The following is a 26266-nucleotide window of genomic DNA, read 5'->3' as shown; positions in this document are numbered from 1 at the left end:
AAAATTAATAAAGGCAGAACAAAGGAGCCAGATGTTGTAAGGGGGACTAGGGAAGATTTAAAGAATACTTTGAGCAGGAGGAGAGAAGATACAGGCATGGCTTATATAATGTGAGGTGGTTTTGTTGATCAAGGTCAAAGACAGTGAGCTGAGCTGGCCTGGAATAACTCTTGCTTTCAGAGGACAAAGACCAAAGTATTTTGGATGGTTACAGATCCTCTGGGGACTCTTTCAAAAATGCTGCAGTATAGTAAGTAAAGACAAATGCTGTTAGAATCTTCTTGTGTGAAGCCTGTTTGTATGTCTGTCTGGTTACACTTGCAACACTCTCCAAAGGATTAAACAGCCCAGAGTAAAATAATCCAGATTCTCCCTCAGGCTTAGGGTTCTGAAAGAAAGTCTGCTAAAATTACTGAAGTATCTCAGGGACTAGTCTGGGCTTGGGATCTTGGAGATGATGGGATCTCGGAAAAGAATCTGTGCCGCAGAAACAAAAAGGTGAAGACAGTATGACACCCTACCCTCTCCTGGGGAGTCTTAAAGCACTTAAGTCCTCATGGACTGAGGAACTTCAGCATGTTGCAAAAACAGTCCTTCAGTTTTTCATGAATGTCCATGTAAATATTCATCTTGTTGACATTCTGTTTGGGGAAAAAAGAAAGACGAGTGTCGCAAATACAGACACTAATAGTGTATAGTTTTTATTAAGCTACTTGGGAATGCTCTTTGGAGAGTGTATTTTGCAGTTCAGTGCCTCAATTAAGACCTTTGTTTTAAAGATTTTTGCTTGCCATTTAATAAGGACTAGAACCATCCCTGCAGTTCAGCTTTGCCTTACTGCTTAATATCACAGATACATTTCTAGACCTTCTACTCCCTTATCTTACCTAATTTTGAACCACTTATGGTGGAGAATAGGACTCTGAATGTGTTTTGCGCCCACAGGAGCAGGAGAAAGGCTGCAGTATAGGAGTCTGTCAAAGTCTGGGTAGTCTTGCAGCCTCATTTCTTTAATGCCTTATAATTTCTAAGGATTTTGAGCATCAGCATCCACTGTTATTCCTGCTGTTCATATGTGCAATATGTTCATATTGAGCTATAAACATTCTGAAGAAGTCATAATTCTGTGAGCCTATGAGCTCCACATTCATCAGCATAGGAGAGATTCAGGCTGTACTTTTCCCAGAGGCACTGACCTTTCTTTAGGATTTTCTGTACTTTTCTTTAGCAGCTGCTAATACCTAATCAAATGATTTATTTAGYTGCTCTGCAGGCAACTTCTGGTCAGTCTCTCTTACTGCATGTGTCTTTTAATGGGGCTTCTTGTCAGCCAAAGAAAATGTAGTGATGTGACCAAATTTTGACCTATATTTATCTCTTTGGGAAATTTAATAATCTGTCCAACATTGTGAAGGATGTAGCATTGTCGATTCTAGATTGCTGTTTGTGGAAAAGTGCTTATGTTCAGGAAACAGCAAGAGATCCCACTCCCAGACCAAATTGACCCATGGAAGAGACTATTTTTAAACTATTGTCTACTTAAGCAAATTTAAATTGTTTCATCACTGAACGAAGTATCAGTTTTAGATAATTCTTTAGAGATGACACTGTAGTTTTTGAATTCTAAGCAGGTAACGTTTACTCTCAGTCCTGCAGATCTTATAGGACATTTTACTTTGACATATTAAACTAATCTTAACAGAGAAATCCTTGTCTTTGTACCAAAAAAATCTTTTTTATCAGGTGGATAAGGTTTGCTTGTATAATTACCTTGTAATCAAGTAATTAATTTTTCCAGGAAGTTCCAAAATAGATAGCTTCAGGAATGTCTGAGGGCAACCCAGCAATAATGTTCAAATGAACAACATCTGTGAGAATGCTTAATGAAGACAAAAATACCAGCATAATGGTGTGTCTTTAGCATCTCTCAAATATAATACTGTTTTTAGCAAGTGAATGAATCTGGGCTAAATTATTCCCTGTTAAAGCTGTAGTTTCAGTGGGATTTCTGTGGACTTAGATTGTAATGTGAAAACAGTGTTTGCCAGCTGATATTAATAGAGATGTATTGAATTGTGGGAAAGGTCTGCTTTTGCTTACATGGGAGAGAATAATTTTTTAATAAATGAATGATTTTCTCATACACCTTGCAGAAGATACAAATGTTTTTTCGGGCATGTATTTGGACTTTGAACTGAAAAAGAAAAGATTATTTTAAGAATCATATACTTTTTTATGCCAATAAAGTGTATTTGTTACACCTGATTTTTCTTTTTAATAAACAATGCATAATGACACTAATCTTACATGTTGAACTATTTGGAGTTCTAAGCACCTTGAAGGTCTTCTGTCACTTAATGGGAAATCTAGAAAAGGAATTCAGTTTGATAAAACTGTATATGTACAATATTTAGCTGTTTCCTTTCTCCTACAAAGGTGATATTTAGATGCAGACAAGGACTTCTGGTTTAACAACTTTTGTCTTCCAAAGAAGAATGAGCAGCAGGAATTGAGAATTCAATTCAAACAATAGAGAAGGCCATGTTTTTAGAAAAAGGGCTAGTTTCCTTCCTCTCTCATAAGCAAATCTTGAGGAGTTTGATTGTCTTTGAAAGAGCTAGAAGCTATGCACTCTTGAGAAGAGCTCTAACTCGATACCATTTGTAGATTCTGTGGTGCCTACTAATATATTTACCAGCCTTCCGGTGACCAAATCCCTACTTTTTGGTCTTGTGTCCCTGCCATGCCCCCAGTAACATATTGCCTACTGTGTATTGTATTATGAGATCACATGCAGAATGCTTTTACAGCATGCCATAAAAATGTGAATTGTTTAAAATACTAATTTCCAATAAACTGTGGGAAAAGGGGCAAGGAGAAAATTCAAGGTTAATATTTTTGTGCTTTTCTGAAATGATTACGAACAAGGAGGCCATAGTTCAAAGAGCATTCAGTAGCAATAGAACATAAGCATGAGATGTTTCAATGCAAAACTGCTGTTTATTCATAAATGCACAATGAAGGTATTCAGCAAAATTGGTTTTGAAAATGTGCAGTTATTATCTTGTTTTCTTTGGTGAGCTAAAGAGCGAACTATGAAAATATAGAATTGAGTCCATGATACACAATGATTTTCTGTGTTTTGAAATTAATGTGGTGTCAGTGAGAGAGTCTTAGAAGCCTTCTCTGTAGTCATCACTATTTAACAAGCACCACCTCTTTTAAGCTCCTGCAGCAATCCTGAGCTGTGTGAGGCATGAGAATAGTTTAGGCTTTAGCCCATTTCAAATGCTTGTCCTCTGACTGTGGACTGTTTTTAAGAGAAAAGTTGGGAAGAAAATCTGTGAAACTCACTACTGCAGGATAGGGACATAAAATTCTTAAAATGATGAAAAGAGAAGCATGAAACAGTTGCAGAGTTGTTAGGAATAGCAGCAGTTGTATTAACAACAGTAAAATATGTAAGGAATTGGATCCTTGCGCTTTATGACAAAGGATAAAAGCAACAAAAGCCTGTGAGCTCCTCGTTTAGCAATGTCACAATCTGAGATGTATCTCCAAACTACTTGCTCAGTTGCTTGGTTGGGTCTAGCATCCTGCTCCTGACTATGCTGCTGAAAGAAGCCAAATTAGTGAGATTAAAAATTAGTTTGGTAATTTCTACATGGCAGGTAGTCTGGTCTTGACTATAGTATGAATTTACTCTCAGTTCTTTTTTTGCTAGGTCTCCAAGTCCCTCAAACTATATCCCAGGGAAGATAACCTTCAGATAACAGTGAGTTTCTGTGGCCGATAAGCCAGGATTGTTCTGAATTTAATAGGTTATGAACTGAGCTCTAGCCAATTACCTAAGCCATTCACTTACTAATACCATAAACAAAAGAAAATTTGAAATTATTGATAATATTTTGGAAGCTAGTAAGAGAGGGAGTTGCCAACATGTAACTGTAAAATATGAAGATTAGAAGATTTCTCTTCTGTTAATCCCACATTGTCTTCAGTTAGTAAAATGACTAGTTACAAATATTCTGGACTAACATCCTAGCAGTAGGTAAAAAATCACATCTACCGTTCCTGTTGTGCTAATGACAGGTATACCGGTTTGCAGTTATTAAAAATATTCTTCTTCTGGTTTCACTTTGCCAAGGGATGTTTCACTTTGCCAAGTTTGATGTGTATACTGTTAACAAGCTTATTTTAATACATATTCATTAACCAGTAATGTAAAACATAAATTCTCAGTAGAATTGTTACCATGTTTTACTGCTGATAACAAGAACCTGCACAGGTTTTTTCTTTTCAATGATTTTTTTATTATTTTTTGTGCATGAAAATTACTGCCTTCCCTTCCATACCCAAGAATTAACGTTGAGAGAAAATTTGGTGCTTGGGACTGGGAATTGTTAAATTTAGTTTTGCTATATTTCTTGATATTTCTTGTAACAATGAAATAATGTGTAAATAACATTCCTCAGAGGCTTTTCTTAATTATGAAGGGATAATAATTTGGGAAAAAAACTCTTTAAAAAGCGAGGGCTCAGTTTTAAAAAAGAGCCCTTTTATGTGAAATGCTGGTTTGGTCTCTTGGTTTGGAATCTGCAGCAGATAATTTACATCTGTATTGGTGGTTCGAACTGATCCTTTATTAGAAATTTGTACAAAGAGGCTAATTTAATTTTAGCCACTGCCCTTAGCATAAAAATGATATGAATTCAGGTTTAATCTACATATCATTGTGTATATTCACCTTTAAATCACATTTGAATATGTGATAGAGGAAAGGAAATGAGAAGAGAAAATGGAAATAAACCACTTCTTTTCTAATTCTCAGGGCTCATGAGCCTTAGGTAAAAGTGCAAAGGAAAAGGATTCATAATGGAGAATCTGATTAGAAGGTCTGGTTTAGATCGCTGTGTAAGCAGGAAATGATGAATCTTGGCAGAGTCTCAACTGTGAAACAAAGCAGTGAAGAAAGCTGATGCTGATGCTTTGGAAAGACAGGACAAAAAAAGCACCCAGAAAATAGGAAATTGCAGACATATTTCATTTTGGCAGAGCCTGAGAAATTGGTTATCATTACCAACATTGTATGAACAATTATTTATTATCCATTCTGAAGAAAAACAGGAGAGGGTTAATTCTCTAACCAACAGACTGAAAATAGAGCCAGTGATTTGGGAATTGAGTGTTAGCATAAAATATGGCTAGACTGCTTGTCCTCTATCTGAAGAACTGTAGTTTTAAGGGGAAAATCACATACTTATTGTTAGAACTAAAAAGCTCAGTATGCTCGATGGGGTGGTGGTAGACAAGTTTAGCATTGATATTCCTAATCTGCGTTAATCAACATCCTTACTGCTGAAGGGACTCTCAGAATGAAAAAYGTACTTTTAAATTTATTAATGATTAATTAGTTTCTCTTGTTCCCTCAACTATTAACAAAAAATGAGGCATGCAGATTATTCTCTTGATTTTTACATAGTATTGTGTTTCTGTAGAGTAGGAAAATTAAAGACTTTCTCAAAATAAAGGATAGTCAATGACTCCACATAACTTTAGGTCAACTCCAGTGCTTGCTGAAACCAAAGGAAAAACTTCTGCAAATAACAGTGGGAAATGATAGAGTTATAGTACTCTAAGAATATTTTTTCTGCTCTCATGTTACCACAAGTGAAACTTCAAATTGTTTATATTCAAAATCAGCTGATGAGCAACATTGTAAATCTGTTGTTAGGAGTCTAAGCTTCTTGCCTGAAGACTTGATACAAAGTGAGACACACTTGAAATGTACCCGGAAATACAGCTGTAACAGGTTCATTCTTCATCCTGGTGCCTTTCGTTACTGATAAATCCATACTGTGCTTACTTTATAATTTGTTTCTGTATGCAGTCTTGCCTGAGGACACACCTCTGGTCATGTCACACCTCTTGTGTGAAAATGTGACAATTTTAGTGTCATACTTGAGCTGAAACATCCTTGTTTTATGTAGAAGAGAGTATTTTCAGTGAAGTATCTTATATCCAGGAGCTTTGGCTCCCTTCCCACTTGCCAGGGATGACATTTGTTGACATTCACATTTTGCTGGAATTGCCATCTTTTCATACATCTTTTTATAAAATGGCAGGATGAATGGTTCTATTGAATTATGCAAGAGTGMTGGTTTGGGATATATCTCAGGTCTGAGTTATCTTTGGTTGCTTCAGCATCACGAATGACCAAAATGTTTTCAGTAATGGAGCTATTTTCAGTTTTTCTTTCCTCCTTTTTTGTGTGTTTTTTTTTTTTAATGAAAAATTTCATGCTGAAAACAGAAACTTTCTGCTCATGTATTAGCCTTTTCTCCCATCCCTGCGCTGGCTGTTATGTCCCCTCTATGGGGAAAAGCTAAAATTCAGCAAAATACCGTATAATATTACCTCTGCCTATTTCAAAGTTCTATTTGCTGCTTACAACCAGCCTTGGTATCTCTCTCCCAATCCAAAGTTCACGCACGCTGAGGATGTTTCCTTTAGTCACAAGGAGGCTGACAAGTTGAATTAGGCATAAACTTTTTGCTGCTTCTTCTGAATTGTTTTGCCTGTTGTTTCTGTATGGTAACTGTGAGTTGCTAAAACTAGGGAAGTTATAGTCCTTGGCAAGTGTTCTCATCTCATTATTTGAAACCTTTGGATTGGTGTCATTTAATAGGAATTTTAGAGGGCCTAGCCTTGAACATGATGATGCTTTGGAGCAATTGATCACTGTATTCCCACTATTGCCTAAATGGTTGTTGCCTTGATCTCTGTTACGACGGAATCCAACTGGCTCTTAAAAAAAAAAAAAAATTGTTCTTAAATTCATATGAAACCATGCCAGCTCTTTACAAGTCTCTCAAGGGCTTTATGGCTTTATGTAGAACCCTTAAACTGTGTCTTTGAGAAGCAGCTGCATTTGCCACATTTAGAAATCATTCCTATAATTTCACTACTCATGCCAAGCTAAAATAAAACACCTCTGGCGCTTCTTCTGAAACTTTCCACTCTGGATAAGGCCAATAAGTATTTTTGGAAATGTTTCTTAGAAAGGTTGGTATAATTTGGCTTGCTTTCTTTTTYCCCCCCTCTGTTTATTTGTTTGGCAAAAGAACATTTTTGTACATTGATCTGAGAGAGCAATATTCCATCTGGCCTTAGACTCAACATTCACCCATTTCATTAATCTGATCTTGAGAAACTGTCTTGTACTGAATGTGAAAAATGAGTCTAATTCATCTTTCTYTGTTTATAAATAGCTACTTTTAAGCACTGAGTTATAGGGCACAAACATGTACAGCAGGTACTTGCTTGAGAAATAGATTTATTACCAATGCTTCTTTTGAAAACTGTTTTTGCCACTGTTTGCTGATCATTGCTTGACATTAGGGCAGTTGAGTCTTCCATCTGGTGATGGGAGTGTGGCTCATGATGCAAGTTCAGCTGGTGTCAAGCTAAGGTCCTTTTAGTTCCGCTCTGCTCTGGCGGAAGTAAAAAGTGGGAGTGAGTATCCTCCAACCAAAACAAGAGGAGATGTATTACACATCAAGGTCAAAGCTCAAGACTTCATAAAGTATAGGCCTTGGGTGACAGCAATGAATTCTTAAGCTGCTCAACTGTGGTCACAAAACATTGTGACTTGAAAAGTCAAAATTTGCCTTCTGGACTCCTCTTGCTCTATGATTTCTGTATCTTGTCCAGAGCTGGCTTTTGTGCAAGCCAAGCCACGCCTCACAAAGTGCTGCCTCTTATATGCAAGAAGATAGGTCATGTCATTGTCTTGGCTGGGTTTCACTAAAGTGATACAGTAGTATTATATAATATGGAATAAATGGATGATAGAAGATCTTTCTTTCACCCACAAATCAGGTGGAAAAAAAAAAAAGACAAACTGGCAATCTGACTATGATCAATTCTGGTGACTGGGTTCATTCATTGGTCTACTGCATGCTTCTGAGGTTTCTGTGTTCTCCAGATTTTCATTAAGCAGTTGTACTTTGCACTGTTCTGTATGACTCTCATTTTCTTCTATGGTTCTCTTGGAATAACTTTTTAAAAGAAAGGACTAAATAGTTGGGATGTTGAGGGAGGTAGTCTCACAGCAAGTGTTGCTGAAAAGGTGGATTGGTGCTTGACAGGAGAAGCCAATGCATTTCACCGCTAGCTTTGATTTCTCTACTCCAAAGTTTCCTCAGTTATCATTATGTTGGAAGAGTGACTGGCTAGCCAATTCTTTACTCCCCACCTAAACAAAGCGGGGAAAGCAAAGACTGGAAAACTGTTGAGAAAAGTCGAGGAAGCACTGTCCAAATAGTAAAGGGCTTTATACCGAACTTGAAAGTTGGCTGAACTTGGGGTTCCAGACAAAAGATTCTCTTGAAATTACATTTTGGATAGTAAATGAGAATTACTTGCCTTGTTTCAGCTTTCTTGGAAGAGTGTGTGCAAAGAGGTGCTCAGTCATATTTCGGATCCAAGTATTTCTGTTTCCAGATACCTTTAATTCCAGCATTTTGAAATAATTCCACTTGGTAGGAACTGTAACACAAATTCAGGCCTTTGATTTGGTGCCTACATGTGGATAGAGGTGTCTAATGTTAGTTGCCCAAATCTGAATATTCTGGATTGAGAATTTGATCTGTGAAATATCAGACTGAATCCAAATTTTTTTAGCAGACACTAGAAAACTCTCAATTTAGAAATGCCAAGTGTATTCTACTTGCCCCAAGCAATGCATAGCCTCTTAACCTACCACACAGAAATGTCTTTTTCTTTTATTCTGTCCCTCTTCGCAACTTAAAATTCTTCACTGTATGTGTCATTTTTCCCCATTGTCTTCTGCAGTAAGTTTCCTCTATTCTCCCATTTTCCCAGTTCCTCATTCATGCACTGCCTGCTTGTGCTCTCCAGAATGCAGGGCAACGTGTGCAGTGAGCTAGAGGTGTTACAAAACTGAGCAGTTGCACAAAACTGGAAATGGAAACAACTGGAAAGACCTGACCATTCAGTTTGCTTGTCTTTGCAGAACTAAGTGGGGTTATAATGAATAGTGCAACTCATTCATCTAAGCATTTGGGTTTGCTTTTCTGAAATCACTTTGCCGCTCCTGAGCAGTAAGCTCTCACAAAACTGAATTCTCTCTCTCTTCTGTTCAGGTCTGTCTTTGTTTTACTTTGTATGGTAACATCTTTTTTTACACCTTAGTCTTATCTAGTTTATATTGAGAGAAAATAAATAATATCGTGACTTACCTGTATTCTTTGAAGTGGCATTATTTAAAAAAAATTTTAAACAAACAATGGCTCTGATTTTTGTTAGTATTTGGATGGTTGAAGTCATACTCAAGATTTGATAATTCATATAAATCATATTAAGCTAAGTCTCTGACTTATTTACCTTTGTAGTTGTGGCTTTGTTCTTTTCTTTTGTGAACTATTTTCTATATTGTGCACTCTCTAGTCTTGGCAAATTAATCCATTCAAAGAAGTTACTCTATATTATGGTTACAGCAGCTGCTCTGCAGATACCTATTTGTCCTGGCCAAGTGAAATCACAAGTCATGAGTAAGTAGCATCCAGTCTGGTTGTTTTATAGACAACATGAAGCTCTTTCATATTCCAGTGGTCATATGAATGATTGATAGACCTCACTATTTTGAAGAACTATTGCACTGTAATGTTTCCAGATGTTCTGTGATGGAAGCTTGTGTTATTACTATAGGGAAGTATCAATCAGTAAATAAACCATGTCACTCCTTGCCATTCTATGCATCATAGTGTTCTGATCTTGTGGTTTGGCTTCATTTACAAAGGAATTGTCAATTCAAATAGATTATCATTCTGTATTTTACGCTGCAGAGCAGCAGAGAAACAGTTTGAGTGTGTGATATGATCAACATCTTATGAGCTACACAGAGTCAACTGTGATCAATACTCAGGCGAAGAGTCATCAAGGAAAACTCAAATGCTGCAAAAAAATGTTTCTAGTGAATCAATAGATGACGCTAGGCCGTCTGTTACTCAGCTTTTGCTCCAGTATTGTGCTAAAAGGCACTCTTCTGTCAAGGGTTCTTCCTTTTATGAAGCAATTGTAGTGCTGTTACCAGTAGGTGCATGTTTGATTTCAGCAGCTTTTCTTATTTACTAGAGTTGCCTTCAAAACTATGATAGTGATTGTAATTTGATAGCCAGACAGTTCTGAGGTAAGTCTAGGAAAAAAAAGCATAGATGCATTTACTCTCAGCATGAAAATGAGAGACTTAGGGGTTTTTGTAGTTTGTCAGCCTTCCCAAATTAATTTAGAGTTCTAGATTGTGATTAAATGATATATAAATTCAACTAAAGCTGCTGGTTTGCATATTTTGGTTTAAGAACTTGTAAAATCTGTAATCCCAGACCTAAATGATGATTTCGTCCAAAATCATTCAAAACAAGAAACGGTAATCCTTGCAGATTGTATGCTAGATTGTGTAATATGTAGTGATTCTGTTTTTTAACTCTGTCATTAACATTGTCTTCTAAAAGGGCATTTCTAGATGTTTGGTAGAAAAACTTCCAGTCTGTGGTATCAATGAAAAATGCCACTTGAATTTTCCATTTAACTCCAGGTTCAAAATCAGAAAGGGAAGAAGAAACTAAAATGTGTTATGGTGAAAAATTAGATTAATTCTAGCCAGTCACACAGTTTGGGTGGACCTGGTTCATAAATTGCAGCACTTGGATTTGGCAATTCAGAAACTGGATGAGAGATAGGCCTCTGCATAGGCTCCCAAAGCTTCTTGGTGGACTGGGTTCTCAGGCTTTAACTGTTTTGTTGACCAAGTGCTTATTCCAATAGTTACCATCCTATATAAGATGCACTGAGGTGTGAGTAAGCATTGCTGGTGTTACAGTGTATTTCTGATGGGATGCTGTGCAATCTTCATTTACCTCTTGACTAGGACTGGGATTCACTCAGATTTCAGTTATTCTCTCTTAGGAGAGTAAAGGGTAAACAAATATGTCCATCCAGTATCTCTGGAGTTATGATGTGAACAGCAGCATTTACATTTGTCCTACAAGTAAAGCGAAGATCTTTGCCAGCAGTTTTGGTTTTGTCCTCARTCTAGATTATTGTTTGGATTGCTTTACAACCGATGCACCGTTGTTGGAGATGGACTTCTGGGCTCAGTTCAAGTCATTGGGAGCTTTGCCAAAGACTTCAAGGAAAAAGGATTTCATCCCAAAGTAAATAGTATTTGAAAGCTATTGAGACCTGTTGTGAAAGATATGTTTTGAGTGTATAGATTTTTATGTTACTATTGAGGGTCTCCAACCCAAGGAAGTTGCAATTGCTAATCTGGATGAAATTAATGGAAGTTTTTACAGAGATCTGTGTGATCATTTTTTTAAACAACATTTTTTGTTGTTGGTTTTTTAAGTTGCATATTTTTCTTATGTCATATTTAATAACCTATGTTTAACAACTTATATGATACATTTGACTTGTGCATATTTCTTTAACATCACTGGCATAATTTTGCTTGCTAGCACAATTTCTCTCTGGAAATGACCTTTTTTTTTTTCTTTTTTTTTAATGCACCATTTTGTCAAATCTCCAGGTGTCTAAAATATTTATATTATATTTACACAGACTTTTGGAAGGTCAATTTTCAATATGAGTCTGTCTTGCTTTCTAATTTAAAAATGTATCTGCACTTTGGAGTATGCTGACCAGCAAAAGAATAACATAATCTAGTATCCAGGCATAGTGGATATGGGCCATACCCTTAATGAATAAACTTAGATGTGTTAAAGTACAAAGTCAAGGAATATACCGGTAGTTGGAGGATATCATACCCTAAATCCATTTAAAGACTGTACTGGTGGGAGACTAGGGAAAGGGAAATATTCGATCTTCCAGAATTATAGTCTCTACCCAATTTCTCCTAAAGCTCAATGTTTTTCAGTCAAAAAGATGAAATATACTGTTGACTCTGGACCTTTGGTGATACCAGTTGCAGGTTCCTGCTTCTGCTAAGAGCTGTTGACTGACAAGATGTTACCTTGATTCATTGAGGGGACAGAATGACTGTCCTGTCTTGTCTGTCCTTCACCAGCCTCTGTGAGCTTGTCCTTGCACTTGGCTATCAAATGTAGCATTAATTATGTGAAGTTTTCAGCGAGGTGTGAGAGTCGTGTTAGAGGGAATTTACGTATGTGCATGCTGGGAACTGTGAGTATAATATGAGAGCGCTTTGGTGTTTGGACTGTGTAAAGTATGAATGTATGAAATCTTCTGTTTTGTTTTTTTTTCATTGCTTTTTACTGTTTACCTCAGTGGAGCTAACTTTCAGTTAAGATAGGCTTTTTTTGTGTAGGGATACAACTGGGATGAGAACAATGTGGCTCAGAGCATACACGACTGAAATGTTTAAGGTGACCTTACCTACAAGACATATGTATACACCATAAAAACACTACAACATCTGGAGAGCTTTTTTCCTTCCTAGGAAAATTGAATACATTACCAAAGCTGAACTCAATAAGAAGAATTTTCATTAACGATAATCCCTGAACAAATATTTGTATATGGGCACAAACTACTTCAAACTCCATATAAATGTTCCTTTTCATGAGACCTTTTCCTTTTCACATTGCCTTTGAAGTTTCTTAATAAGTTTAGAACTTTGTTCTCTCTGAACCAACTGGGGGCAAATGCTGATTTCATTTACACTGATTTGCTAATATTACTTTGAACAAAACTGATACATTATGTTTCTTTTTCAAGAAGCATTTTCTTATGGTATTTCACTACTTCCGGTATGGCTGAAAGCCAAAAATTAAGTGTGTGTGTGTGTATGTGTACACCAACCCAAGATGGTTCACTTTCCTCTAGTGAATCTCTTTGTCAGAGCCCTGCAGTGGGTTATCAGCCTTCAGTCATCTCCTGGGAAGGCTTTTTCTCTGTAGAATCCACTCAGTGGTTGTTTTTCAGAAAGCAAAGAATTTTGACTTTCCTACCGCTAGAACCTCATTGGTTCTATCCCTGGTTTTCTTAGTTATCTTTCCTTTTCTATATTAACTTCTGTATTTGCATCTTGTCACAATCTCTTTGGTCCTTGGCAGTGGCAATATCTTTTCTCTCAGGCATGCTGACCTTTCCCATTCCCTTTGAAGCACTTATGATCATATCCAAGAGCTGCATTCCAGCTGTGGTGCCTTCTGAGGTACTGAATATATTAAGATAAAAAGAAATAAGCTCAGCTATATTAATAAGAAGCTTAAATGTTTATGCAGGCATAAGCTTTGAGAAATTAGATACCAAAAAATAGGACTTTAATAGGAGTAATGAAGTAGATAACTGAAAGTTCAAAGAATGATGCTCTTTTTCAGTGTGTCCTGATCCAGTCAGTGGTCATATAACACTTATTACTACTGTAAATGTTTTGCAATATAAGTGAAGGACACTTTTCTCAGAGAATGTAACACAAAAAAGTTTCAGATTTTTTTAAGGCATGCTTTGCCTTAATTTTTTAAAGTTCAGTGAATTTATGGCTAGCATCTGTTCTCATATCTCATTTCTGTTAATATTTCTGTTATGCTGTAGTGTAACAGCCTATGTTGGAGTAGCTTTTGTATAATCATAAAAGGAAAAAGAAGGGTTTTTTTTTCAGTTTGCCCATTACAAAGACTGTACTCTGCCTAAAATCCTATGTAGCTGCAAAATTGATATAGACAGGAGACCAAGGAGGAGTGAAAATGAGGGAATGATTTAATAAGATGGCAAATCCAGTTTTAGGGTGCTGTCTCAAATATATCATTACTAAGCAACGTAAATGATCAAACTGGTACAGAATCATTTGCTAGTTAAAATGTGTTTGGAGAGAGTAACTTTGCGCTGGTGGGTTTCGTGATAGAATACGTGTCACATGCCCTTCAGTAGCCATCTCAAAGCATCTGTAAATTCAGGCTCTGCCTAACCTGAGAAAAGCAATCGTTTGTTAATGCAGCTGGTGGATCAGTTTGTACAGTTGTACCCGATGTTATTTCATGGATCTGGTGTTGAAGGCAAGAGACTAGGAAACATCCTCTGTGTGTAACTGTTTAGGCTGTCCCGTGGGAAGGTACAGAGATTATAGGTTTTTCGGAGCTGCTATTACTGACTCTTTGAGTCCTACTTGTGAGTTCACGTGTAAAGAAAGAGGCATGGAAAACTGCTTGTGGCCCATTTTTCCCATGGCATTCTGAATGGCTATTGGGACACTCACAAACACTATTTCTCCAGAACACAGTGGTACTCCGGAGTCTTTTCTCAGAGTCCCATATGAAACACTGATTTCTTTCTACAGTATAGCTGAAGAAATGAGAAACACTTCCATTCTATGACCAAATTTACCTTCTGTGGCTGACCTAGCAAGGTATCATCCTTAAGCACGTATGTATTGTACCTTATTAAATCGGAACCAAAGAAGGTGTTATGCTAACTCACAGCAGAAGGAAGTTATATATACCTAAAACTCCAGTTTTGTGGATAATCTCATTTGAAGTCAGTAGGATTAATTCATATCCTTAAAGTTATGCACATGTTTAAGTGCCTCACAGAACTGAAGACTTGAAATATTTCTAAAATAACTTAGTTGGGACAGTTTTCAAATTGATGGTGTTTAGTTTCTGCGCTTAAAATTGAAGCTGTTGTGTTATTCACCCTTGCAAGTATGAACAAAAAGCAGAAATGGAGAATCCTCTAAATTAGTTCAGAGATGACATGTAGATCAGTGGGAGATGCCAAAGTTGTATTCCAGCTCTATTTTTCTTGAGGAAAGATCATTTTCACTGTTCATACCCAGGAAAAGAAAAATGTATGTGTTTATAGATACCTAATCAGATTTTACTTTTCCCCCCAAATTTTTCTGTGAAGCTAGGGAGTGTGAGGGTTGTTAAGAAGACTTCCTTCTGTAAAAGGATCATAAATATTCAAGCAACAGGTGAAATTCATGTTGTGTATGGGCCAGTATGTACCAATGTATCATTTCAGATAAAGCCTGGTTTGGGGATGTGAGCAGTGCAAATAGCCTGAACATTTATGTGAATCTTTGTTCGTGTTCCGTTTATGCGAACAGATGAAGGAAGTAAATAGAGAATATAAAACTTGATAATAAATAGGTCTGCATATCACAAAACAAGTTTATATGGTTTCTAAGAGAAGTATAAGCAATTTCTTTTTTTCTTTCAATCACAAAGAACTTTTTTTTTTAAATGTGCTATGCAAGAATGCAGACCTTAGACTTCATATGTTGCCTTCTTTATTTCATTAATGTTAATACAGGAAATCAAAAAAGATCACAAAAACACTATGTCTCATTATCAGAATGTTTCTTTTGATTCTGAACATGCCAGCAAAGAATGCTTGATCCAGCAACATCAAAAGATGAGGCCATTTGTGCTTAGCTGGTTTCCCTTAGATTTTTTTTTTTTTCCAAGACAGAAGGTTTAGCTTTTTTTTCCTAAACTGCAAGGCATGAAACTGCAAGTATACATCTCTTATTGCATCTGTATTTTATGGGTATATCTTACTCGGAGCACAACAGATGGACTCATTTTAGCCAAGACTCAGGGTCTTCAAATGTTATGGTGTTAGTATGTAGATAAATAGGCCTGTACTTTTATTACTGAGAGGCGGAGGCTGTTGATTTTAGTGTCCCTATACTCAGAAAAATAGCTAAAATCAGAAGGCCTGCAGCATTAAATTTTTTTACAGTTCTTTTTTATACTAACAAAGACTACCTGAGGAATAGTTACTGAATCAGTTATTGACTATTTTTACACAGCTACTGTATTACAAAATTTATCTAACTGACCATACAGATTACTTAATTATTTTGGTGATCCTATCCGTGCAGAAGCTGTCAAAAATTCCCTGTTGGGTTTTGGTCAACACATTAAAATGTAGAAGAAAATATTAAAACTAACACATTTTAAATTACAGTAATGCCTATGTTTTACTTCAGAGCGAAAGCCAGTGGCAGTGTTTCAAGTTTCAGTCAGAGAGCAGTCTTGATATTACTGTGGGTGGATTACATTACGTTTTTGCATACATGGCATAACAGACCTAAGAGATTCCATTGGTCAGATTTTATTGATAGTTTGCAGTGAATTTGTATCTTATGTTGGTACAGTTATACAGTTCAGTAACTTTAACTGTCCACACTGCATTAAAAGATACACTTGTGGGCTAAGTATGTGGCATATACACAGGCAAGAGTCTTACTGGTAAAACATATTTTTTATCACAGTGTAAAAATTTCAAAATGATTGGAATTTTGCTTGTATGATTTTGACTCTTGATAAAGCTTAAAACCCATTTGACAGGATTACCATAGCTAACTTCAAATCAGTGACAGCTAAAAGGTATAGAAGACACCTGAGAGCAAGTTAAAAATGAAGTGTTGTTTTGCATATTTTGTCAGTTCAGAAGATATATATTTCACCTCCTGAAAGTTTTCCCGTAATATTCAACATTTGATGACAAATCCAAGGTGACAGTTGGAAGGCTCTTTCTCGTTTCATGCTTTTCAGTATGTTAGTAGTGGATCAAGGTTGTAATGAGTTCCAGAAAACCAAGAAAATTTCCATCATGCACAATATCAAAATGTGTATCTGTACTCAACAAGAAATGTAATAATAAAATAGTCTGTGGGACTGGAGAACACAAGGGATTTATAATAGGATATGGAGCCTCTTGTTCACCTTTTAAAATTTAGACCAGGTGAGCAGCATCTAATAGACTTTCCTGTTAGTGAGCTCTTGGGTGGCCTTTGATGAAAAGAGAGTTGCAATGAACAAATGCCTAAGATGAAGGATCTCAGACACTTACTGTGCTCCTTTCTGTAGGTGGACCATCGGGGTCACAGATGGGTTGTTTTTTGGGAGCCGGTACTGCACCTCTCTGTCAGAAGTGGGCATTTAGGGAAGCAGCTGACCTTCTGTCTCAGTTCCCACAGCACTTGTGCAGGGCTGGCTCCAGGGGTCAACAAGGTAAGCAGAGGGATGACTTCCAGCAAGTCCAAGGTGTCCTATTTGCCCATGCCAGAGTCCTGGAAACCCTGAAGACAATGTCAGGACATGTGGGAGGCAGTGAGAGATAAGGGGTATGAAAGGAGTAGCTCTTCCTTGAAGCAACACTAGAGAGTAATATTCTAAATTAATTCAATTAGTAGATAATGTTAAAAATTTGGGCCACTATTTTTACACATCATATGTGCATATTAGTTTTCCTGAATCTTTTGTGAAGTAACTGAAGTTTTTTATGTCAGTGCATGGTTTATATCCTTCGAGATGCACATTTGCATTCTTTGTATTTAGGGAGTGACAAAGGATGGTTTTAAGGCCATTTGTTCTTCCTCTAATGAAAAATTATTTACAAGAACTGTGTGAATTACTCAAAGCAAAGTCTGAAATACTAATGCTTTTGCATGTGCTACAAACTGAAAACTTGGCTAAGATTTCATTTTCCCTACACTTTGTGCTTGGGGCTAACTCCAGGGGGACTGATATAGACACAGGCTACCAACTAGATGTCTTGCTACGTACTTTGGACCTGAAGACAACGTGGGCTTGTTATCGTAGTGCTATACCTATGCTAACATGTTCTAGCTGTCAGCAGGACTTCCTTTTTTCAGGTATTGCCTTGTGCTGACTTAACTGTACATTTCTGAAGCCAGCTCTGTCACAGGTAGCTCGTGAACCTCTGTATGGTGCTTTCATAGGGACACCCCAACTTAAAAACAAAAAAACCACTTTAGTTCATGCTTTCTTGAGTGATCTTGGGTTACTCTTTGACTCTGCATGAAATTGTATTAAACTAACATGATTAGGTGGTTTGGTTGTCAAACTAGGAAAGAGCTGATATCTTGATACTTTGAATTTATCAGGATTTAACAGTGAACTGAAGCTTTCCGAGAGGGCTGAAGAGAAAGGTGGGGGAGATAATAAAGTCACTTCTGACCAAAGAAAACATTTGTCTGTGTCTGTATGCTAAGTTTTGCACAGTTGTAATTGTTACAAGTAGAGCAGATCTTGCCATTATTTTAAGTACAAATAGAGGCCAATTATATTTTTATGTTTATACTCTTTTTTCCATTTTTCTGTCTGAAATTTCTTGATAAGCAGTAGATGTAAGTTAGGGTCACAAACTTCTTATATTTTGGCAGTGGATAGCAGTGTGAGAGCAAATTTGAAAGAAAGTGTTAAGCTTTAAAGGTCTGCAGTTTGACAGGCTGTTATCTTTTATTCTTCCAGCACAAATCTTTATGCTGACTTCTCTTGTAGCCTTCCATTCCCTGGGGGAACTTGGGTTCACTCGCATGTTGCTGGACAAGAGACAAAGAAGATCTGTTGAACACGTGTAGAACAGATGCTCAGGGGATGGGGGGATTTTTCTAGTGCAGTTACTGTAATATATCCATTGCTGCTGTCTTGCTCCCTATGTAAGTGCTGGCCTCTGTGGAGCTAGTCTTGGGGATTTTCCCATCTTGGAGACAGCCCACCCAGAAAGCTGTCCCTGCAAGTATTTGCCTATCAAAAATATTATTGTAGGGTGTCACCTGTTTCTGTGTTGCGAGACTGCTTTTTGAGGAGGAGGAGGAGTAAAACAGATTGAAACACTGAATGGCTCACTTCTCAAAGACACAGTTTAGGGTGTACAGGAGTATGGGGTCAGAAGAGAATACTTGCCAGTCATAGCAATAGTAACACAAGTAGGTATCCCTTTTTTGTGCTCTGTGATTGAGCAAGTTATGGACAGTAGGCACTGAGAAGGTATTATGAGTCTGGTGCTCATCCAAGGCATGTAAGTACATTATATGGAGCTAAAATACAGCTTTTTAAGAAATACAGTAACCTCTTAGGGAAACATTTGGTCTTGGGGAGCAGGGGCATCTCCTTGGACAGGCACTGTGATTGGTATTATGAGGGAGGAAAGGTGAATGGTCTTTGTAGTTTGCCGGGTGTGTTTTGTCCAGTTCTTTAAAGGACTTTTCTGCTGGAGTGGTCAAACATAGGGAAGAATTGGTTGTGAGGACTTCAGTCCTCGGGATAACAGCAGTGAAGATATAAAGCTGGAAGAAATGACTCTGAGGTAAAAAACATGAGCCAACGATGTTGACTTTTTTTATTCTGCTGTTTTCAGCAGCACATGGGTCCTCAGCAAAAATGGAGGCAGGACAGATTTTCCCCTTCTTTATCCATATGCACAGTGTTAGATTCTGGGCCCAGACCAGCTAAAGCTGCAAACATTCATTCTGCTACAGCTCACCAGAGGATCAAAAATGAACTCAAAATGAAAATATAGTCTATTGCTATACATCACTGTTCCCCAGGCTTGGCAAATGCATCCGACCAGTGGAACAAGCAATGGTGCTTAAAACAGCCATGTGCTAGACTGCTACAGAGCTATATGACTACTGAACTTCTTTACCACAATGAAATATGGCTCAGTTAATGCTTGTATAAATCAGACCTAGAGACCCCTGATTAGATGTAACATTTGCAGAGTCACAAAGTGCCTTTTCAGTTAGGGCAAAGTGATTATGCAGCTGATGTGACAGAGGTGAGATGGAGCTATTTGCTGCAGCAGAGTTCCCAGAACAGAGGTGTTTCCCCAAACGTAGAAAATAAAACAGAAAGCTATGCCTGGCCTGGACAGAAAACAGAAATGTTATTGCAACATGTAGTGACCTGCCTAAAATGAGGAGTGTGGAACTTTACCATTCAGTCTGAAAAATGGTCTAAGTTGCTGCTGCCCTCTCTGAGGGAAGCTGTGCACAGCTGTATTTTTCTATGCGTACAGCTATGTACAATAGGCTAATGTTCTCAAGAAATGGTGGAATGATCAGCTCTATAGTCTGTTTTGGCTCCCCTAGTTCGCTGGGGTTTGTGAATGTCCTGGGACGACTGAGACATAGGTTAAGATGGATGAAGCACTGGCTTGAACTTATTAGTTGCACCATATGATTTTGTTTTGTTGTTTAAGAGTGAAAAAGAAGCATTCAGAATACTTTTCAGGAGGATGATGTCCTCCTATGTGGAGATATCTTAGCTGGCTTGAAAGAATTGCTTGTTGCTTCTTCCTCAATAGTCCTATCCTGTTATAGGAGATTGCTATGCAATGTTAGTTGACTAAGGGGAATAAATAAGATATGCTCAACAGTTATATTCATTTCTCTCTGAGCTATCCTGGAAGACAATGTYTATGCCTGTTCCTCTACCTCTACTGAAGTGATGATTTTTGCAAAGTAGATACATCCTGGCCATCTCTTTTCACCAGGCTGGAAGAGATGTTTGTTGGGAGATGCTTTGAGGTGGAATGTCATCTCCTTATGTTGAATTAATTATTACAGCTTCCTCGCAGACATACCAGAGCACCAAAATACTCTTATTTCAAACAGAAGATTAGGGTCAGATGGTGTACAGACAGAACAAGCTGACAGTGCTGTCAGATCTCAGGTTAAAATTATAGTTGTTGTTTGCACTAATTTTTACTTTTTGTGGAAAGGAATATAACACAAACTGTAACCAGTTAGGCCACAGTCATCTGGTGTCATCAGTAACAGTGGAAAGGTTTCAAGAAATAAGACAAATTGTTTTTCAGTCAAGTGAATTAGGTCATAAAACACACGATGCTGAATGGAACTTCAAAATATTTAGCCATTTTATGTGAAATGTTTTAAACAGAGACAGCTGGGGTGTATGCTTTTAGAATATTGTGATGAACATCATAAATGTGAGCTCCTTGTACACAAAGAAAGTGACCAAAAAGCAAACCATAATCTGTTTCAGGTGTTGAACATCTTTGATGACCTTGATATTTTTCATTCACTGTAGGAGAAATGATTTACCTTCTTTATTACTGAAACTGAGAGCAATTAGCTTTTTTATGTTCTTTCCTAAAACGATTGCAGAAATGGGCTTGTAAAAGGAGCTGATAAAAGGAAAAGAGTATGACTATAACACGAGTGGCCAAAAAAAAGTATGTGGGGGGGGTGAGGAAGAAAAGCTGCAGTGTAACAATCACCTCAAAGTTCAATAAAATGCAAGGGTGGTAAACTCAAATTTTGTAGCACATAAAGGATCTTTATGGCATGAAAGTGTGTACATATCTGTGCTGGGGGTTTTCTGGAACATATTTTCATGAAATAAATAACATGGTCAAGTGGCTTTACTATTATTGTTTCCTGAGGCTATTGCTATTTTGTAGAGATTAGTCCACCGGAAGTCCCAGGTTTCCTGTTATTATTCACACTTTACACTGTGGTTTAAACTTGGTTACCCCTTGCCAACTTTAAAAGGCTGTGTTGCTGCTTCCTTGTGTTATTACTCTGTTAGATATCATGGTGAGCTTAATTTTTGAGAACAATAACCTGCAAATACAGGGTTTTTTCTTTTTATTAGTCTGGCCTCCTGTTTAAATACACAGTCAGCTGCTGCCCTTTTTCTTTTTTTTTTTTTACATACATTAGAATCATGGTGCTTATTAATTGTATAGTCCGCTTTCAAAATAAAAGTTATTTTAAATACAGAACCTGTCCTTGAATCCTGGAATTGACAAGTAAAGCACTGGCCCAGTTTTAACCACATCAGCTGGATTTCAGCTAAATTGCTCAGTACTTAAAGTTCCTGTGTTTAAGCATCTCTGTTACAATTCCAGGATCAACTTAATATGGTACAGAATGGTTTTGCATTTAAGTATCATCTAGTTTGGTTAGAAGATATCATTTGGACCTTCTGTGACATCAGCTGCCTTTCTGAGTGTATGGTGCTCCTGGTTTGTTTAATGCAATGAAAATATGTAAGTCACACAGCTGGGGTTCATATAGAAGGATTCTGAACTGCCAATACTTCTACAGGATGTTTTTTGAACTTTGTGTTAGTGTAAGCCTCTCTCCCTTTTTCCTGTGCTCCTGCGGTTGGATATTAATATATATTAAAATTCAGGAATTACTTGAAAAGTTATTTCTGAGTGTGATGTGAATACATATCCTTAGAGGAGATTTGGTATGCTAATGCTTTTGGTATTACTACTTTGTCTCTCTAGCCTAAAAAGAAAAGGGGAGGAAAAAAGGTTCATCTGATGCTGAAATCCCAGATGCCTGAGATTAAAAGAAGGGGCTGGGTTATCCCATAATCTAGACTGGCACTATTGCTGCTAAGTAATTTAATGTGAATGCTGTGGAAATGATGATGTATGCCATCAATTGCTGTGAACACAGCTGCGTTTCATCAATCTCTGCTTCCCATAATGAGACAGAGAACTATCAATGACTTTTACACATTTGATGTCAACATTTGGGTAGGTCTGAGGTTTAATTTTTTTTATAGGATTTTGTTTCAACTTTCTTGGGTCCTCCCATTTCTTACTGTTTTTGTTCAGTAGCAAGTAAGGCATCATTGTTTTAATAGCTAACAAAGAGAAATCTCTTAAATGAAAAAAGTCTGCTTTGTTCATGGGAACTAAGATAGAAAGCGACAATACTGCACTTTTAGACTGACTTTGCTGTTCTGTCATTCATCAGATGAACAGTTACATCTGTCCCCTTCCCGACTGGCAGGGTATCCCAAGTCTGGGTTGCTCAGTTATTGTACCCTTACAAACTAACATTAGTTTAGCCATGGGTTACTATTTCTCTATTTTTTTTTCTTTTGTCTCTACTTCTTTTGTCCTAAGAGTTGTTTCTTTGTTTCAATCTCTTTTTGCCTTGACACTGTATTCAGTTAAGTTCCAATAATAGCTTTGTTTTCCCCAATCAAATTTCTCCTAATCCTCACTTCAAGCTGACTAGCTGTGGAAAGTGTTCCCTCACAACTTTAGCTTACTGAGAATAATAGTCACAGTAACAAGGCTCTAATGGTTCTGCATTAAAATAATGGAAAATCTCAAATGACATGGTTCTGGGATCATGGTATTGTGTCTTTCCAAGTCACAGAGCCAAACTGGGTTTTGATTTACTGTGACTTTTTAAGTCGGTAGTGCCAAACATGGCACAGGGCAGAACCCTTGACCCAAATTGTTGTAAATCATTGCTCTACTACCCTATTCCCATGTTACTGGTTTTATGTAGCAGCTTCTGCCAGGCTGTGGTACATGTACAACATACTATGAGGTGTACTAACAGAATTCATGTTGTCTCAATCAGGCAGTAGTTCATCTTTCCAGGATGATTTTAAAGTGTTTTAGATATATATATCTCCATATCGTGTACTACCTCTGTTTACATTTATCAACTTCTTATTCTTAAAGAAATAACTATCATGCATTTCTCATAGCATCTTTGCAATGCGTATCATGAATGTAACATTTCAACTCCAGTCAAGCATGCCTATGCTGTATTTTATTTACATAAATACTGGTGGGAAAAGTAGGTATGTTCATTTACACTTCATCACATTTCAGCTTCATCTTAGACTGCATAAGGAATGTGAAATCTCCAAGTATTGTTAGGAACATATAAGATAAAAGGCACAAGCTGTGTACATAAATTTGTTTTCAGGTTAATATTAAATATCACTATCTGAAGCTATCTTTTCAGGAACAAAAATGGTAATCCTCAATCTATATATGTATTTAACTTTGGTACTAGTAGAGTAATTCTCAGTTCTGATATCTCAGGGATAATTTTTAATACCAATGCTGTTGTCAAAATGACAGTTTTTCCCTCTGTTTTTTGACCATTTCTACTTTAATCTGTCCTCCTCTCAGGCCAGAACTGCTTGTTGTCATCTGCTGTTTAAGGGAAGAATGCTTTTAATTTATTAATATATTAAGCTGAGTATTAAGCTGTAATGTTTAGTATATCCTGGTGCAAACCTGGTGAGATGATGTAATATGTGCAAGCACAATCCMGTTTTGAATCTATTCATGAATTATCTGAGTAAATGTTATAATCTGGGTGGCTTCACAAAGCATGTCATAGCTGACAGTCATGATGTTATAGAATGCTTGGTGAAATGTATGAAATCTGAGGTGGATATTTTTATTAATAACATGACATTTTGCAGCATGAATTATAGGCTTGAAAGAAAGGCAGTAAACATTATTTGTTCTTGTATGTTTTTGTTTTAGTAACTTTTTTTTTTTTAGTATAGCTGGGCCTCAGCTCAAATATTAAGTATAATTTTACCAAGTTCTTTGTAAATATGTGCCTCAAAAATAATTACTTCTGCTTGTCTTTTGTTAGGGTATAGAGATCTGTCTCCCCAACTAAGCCCAGAAAGAGACATAGGAACCTCTATATTATACTAGGATTTTACTTGCAAGGAGAAGCAAGTTATTAAAAGAAATAAAAGAAAAATGAAAGAAAACCTATGCCTTTAATGAACAAAATAAAGAAGAAAAGAGAATGTTGATTTAATCTATCGATTTGCTGTGAAGTAAAAGAACAGATGTTCTCTGTTATGTCCCTGAATAAAATTCAGTAGGCGCCACTAATACTTATGGACTGGTGACTTCTGATAAGATTGAAAATTGATGTCTGTTCTATTGTTACCAAATGGATATGGCAGGTTACGCTGCTGTAGGTGACTCATTTCAGAGTACTTTAATACAGAAACAATATCTCATTTTCCTAGAGACTGAGACAAAAAGAAATGTTTTGCTAATAGTTTTCAGCTCCAAAGACATGTCAGCCATGAAGAGTTTAATGTTTACAGTAGGCAGTGGAACACACAAAGCTTCTTTGTTTCAAGTCTGCATCCTTTTGTATGCCTAGAAAAAAGGATATCTTATCTTTATTTGCCTTATTGCTATTTGTCAGTCATCTCTTTGAATGTCTAATTCAGTAATTATCTACAGAGGAGCTCAGGGAGGTGTGACTGAACTGTAGAGGTGTTGGAAGCAAGTCATATCAACATTGGCCTAGTTTATCCAACTGCCTCTCCTTTGACAGGTCCAAATATTAAACAGATCACCATTTAATGGAAGTTCAAAGATTTCCCCAGAAAGTTCAGAAGGCTTTGTGATCAGGGGAAAAAAACCTGTTCCTTGTTTGTCTTCTTGGAAACCACTTGAAGCAATGTAATTCTGGAATTGAAACTGTCCCCGGTGCTTATTGAGCGGCCCGCGTAAAGCTTGCTGAGGTCAGTGTAGAGGCTCCCAGTTACCTAGTCAGCTTTCAGTCATGCAGAGAAGAAATTTCATGCCGAATGCTCTGTGAAGGTGAATGCAAATGAAGCACACATGATGTGCATGTGTTATATGTGCATGCACATGCCTATATATAAAGCAAAGAGATTGAATTCTTGCTTTGAATATGAAATTCATCTCAGACACTGCACCGTTAGGCAGGCTTTTTCTGTGAGGTGACTGACAACTTTTCTTCATGCTTATTTTATTACAAGGAAGACTAGAAGACCTTCTGAGATTTTTGGTGTGTGGCTTGTACATATTTAAATACATGTATGTACTGGGTTTGCACTCTGCTTTTGTTTAGCTTTGCAGTAGTTTGCGTGTGTTAGTGTAAGGTCATTTTATACAGCGTGTACTGTCCTAAAAGGACAGACAATTCAGATTTTGGTACCATACACAGAAAGTAACTTAGGCAGCTGTAGAACTTTACTATAAGAAATGGGCTATAAAACATAGTACTTGGATTCCAGCTTGGGCCAGTCTTGTTACTACTTGTGGGTGAAATTTGTAGGAAGTTCAGAAAGCTTATAAAAGGCCCTGAAACTCTTGATAAGACATTTCTGTAGCATTGAATGACTTACTTTTTAGGCTTGAAGAAAGCAAGAAAGAATTTGAGAAAGAGCATGGCATAGTTTTGATGTGATATTTTATGCATGAGCTAGTCAGTCTTGTTTATAAAACTATCTTTTGTGATGCATCAGGTCAAAAAGTATGTGGACCTTCATAACATTGCTTGTTTCTTAAAACAAGTCTCAAATATAACCCAGCTGATGTATGACAGGCATTAGAGACCTGGAATGAAGTGAGTTGAATGGAAATATAATTTAATTTTCCGTAGTTCTTTCACATTCAAAGTACTTTAAATGTTTGACTATAACTGATTCTGTAAAGAGTAGTAGACTCTCAGTTGTTAAGCAGACCCAAATCTCTAAGGAGGTTTTCCTGAGAGAAAAAAAATGTTGGTGAGGTTGGGCATTATTCCCAATTCTTTTTGAGAACACAGCTGGATTTTTAATGATCATATGATCAACTTTACTTGGACAACCAGCTGTAATCTCCTACAGAGCCTAATTTTAGTCCCATGCCAGTTTTGCAT

The sequence above is a fragment of the Apteryx rowi genome, unplaced genomic scaffold (genome assembly GCF_003343035.1).
Source record: "Apteryx rowi isolate R43461 unplaced genomic scaffold, aptRow1 scaffold_48, whole genome shotgun sequence".
NCBI classification, from domain to species: domain Eukaryota; kingdom Metazoa; phylum Chordata; class Aves; order Apterygiformes; family Apterygidae; genus Apteryx; species Apteryx rowi.
Note: the sequence above shows the minus strand (reverse complement) of the source record.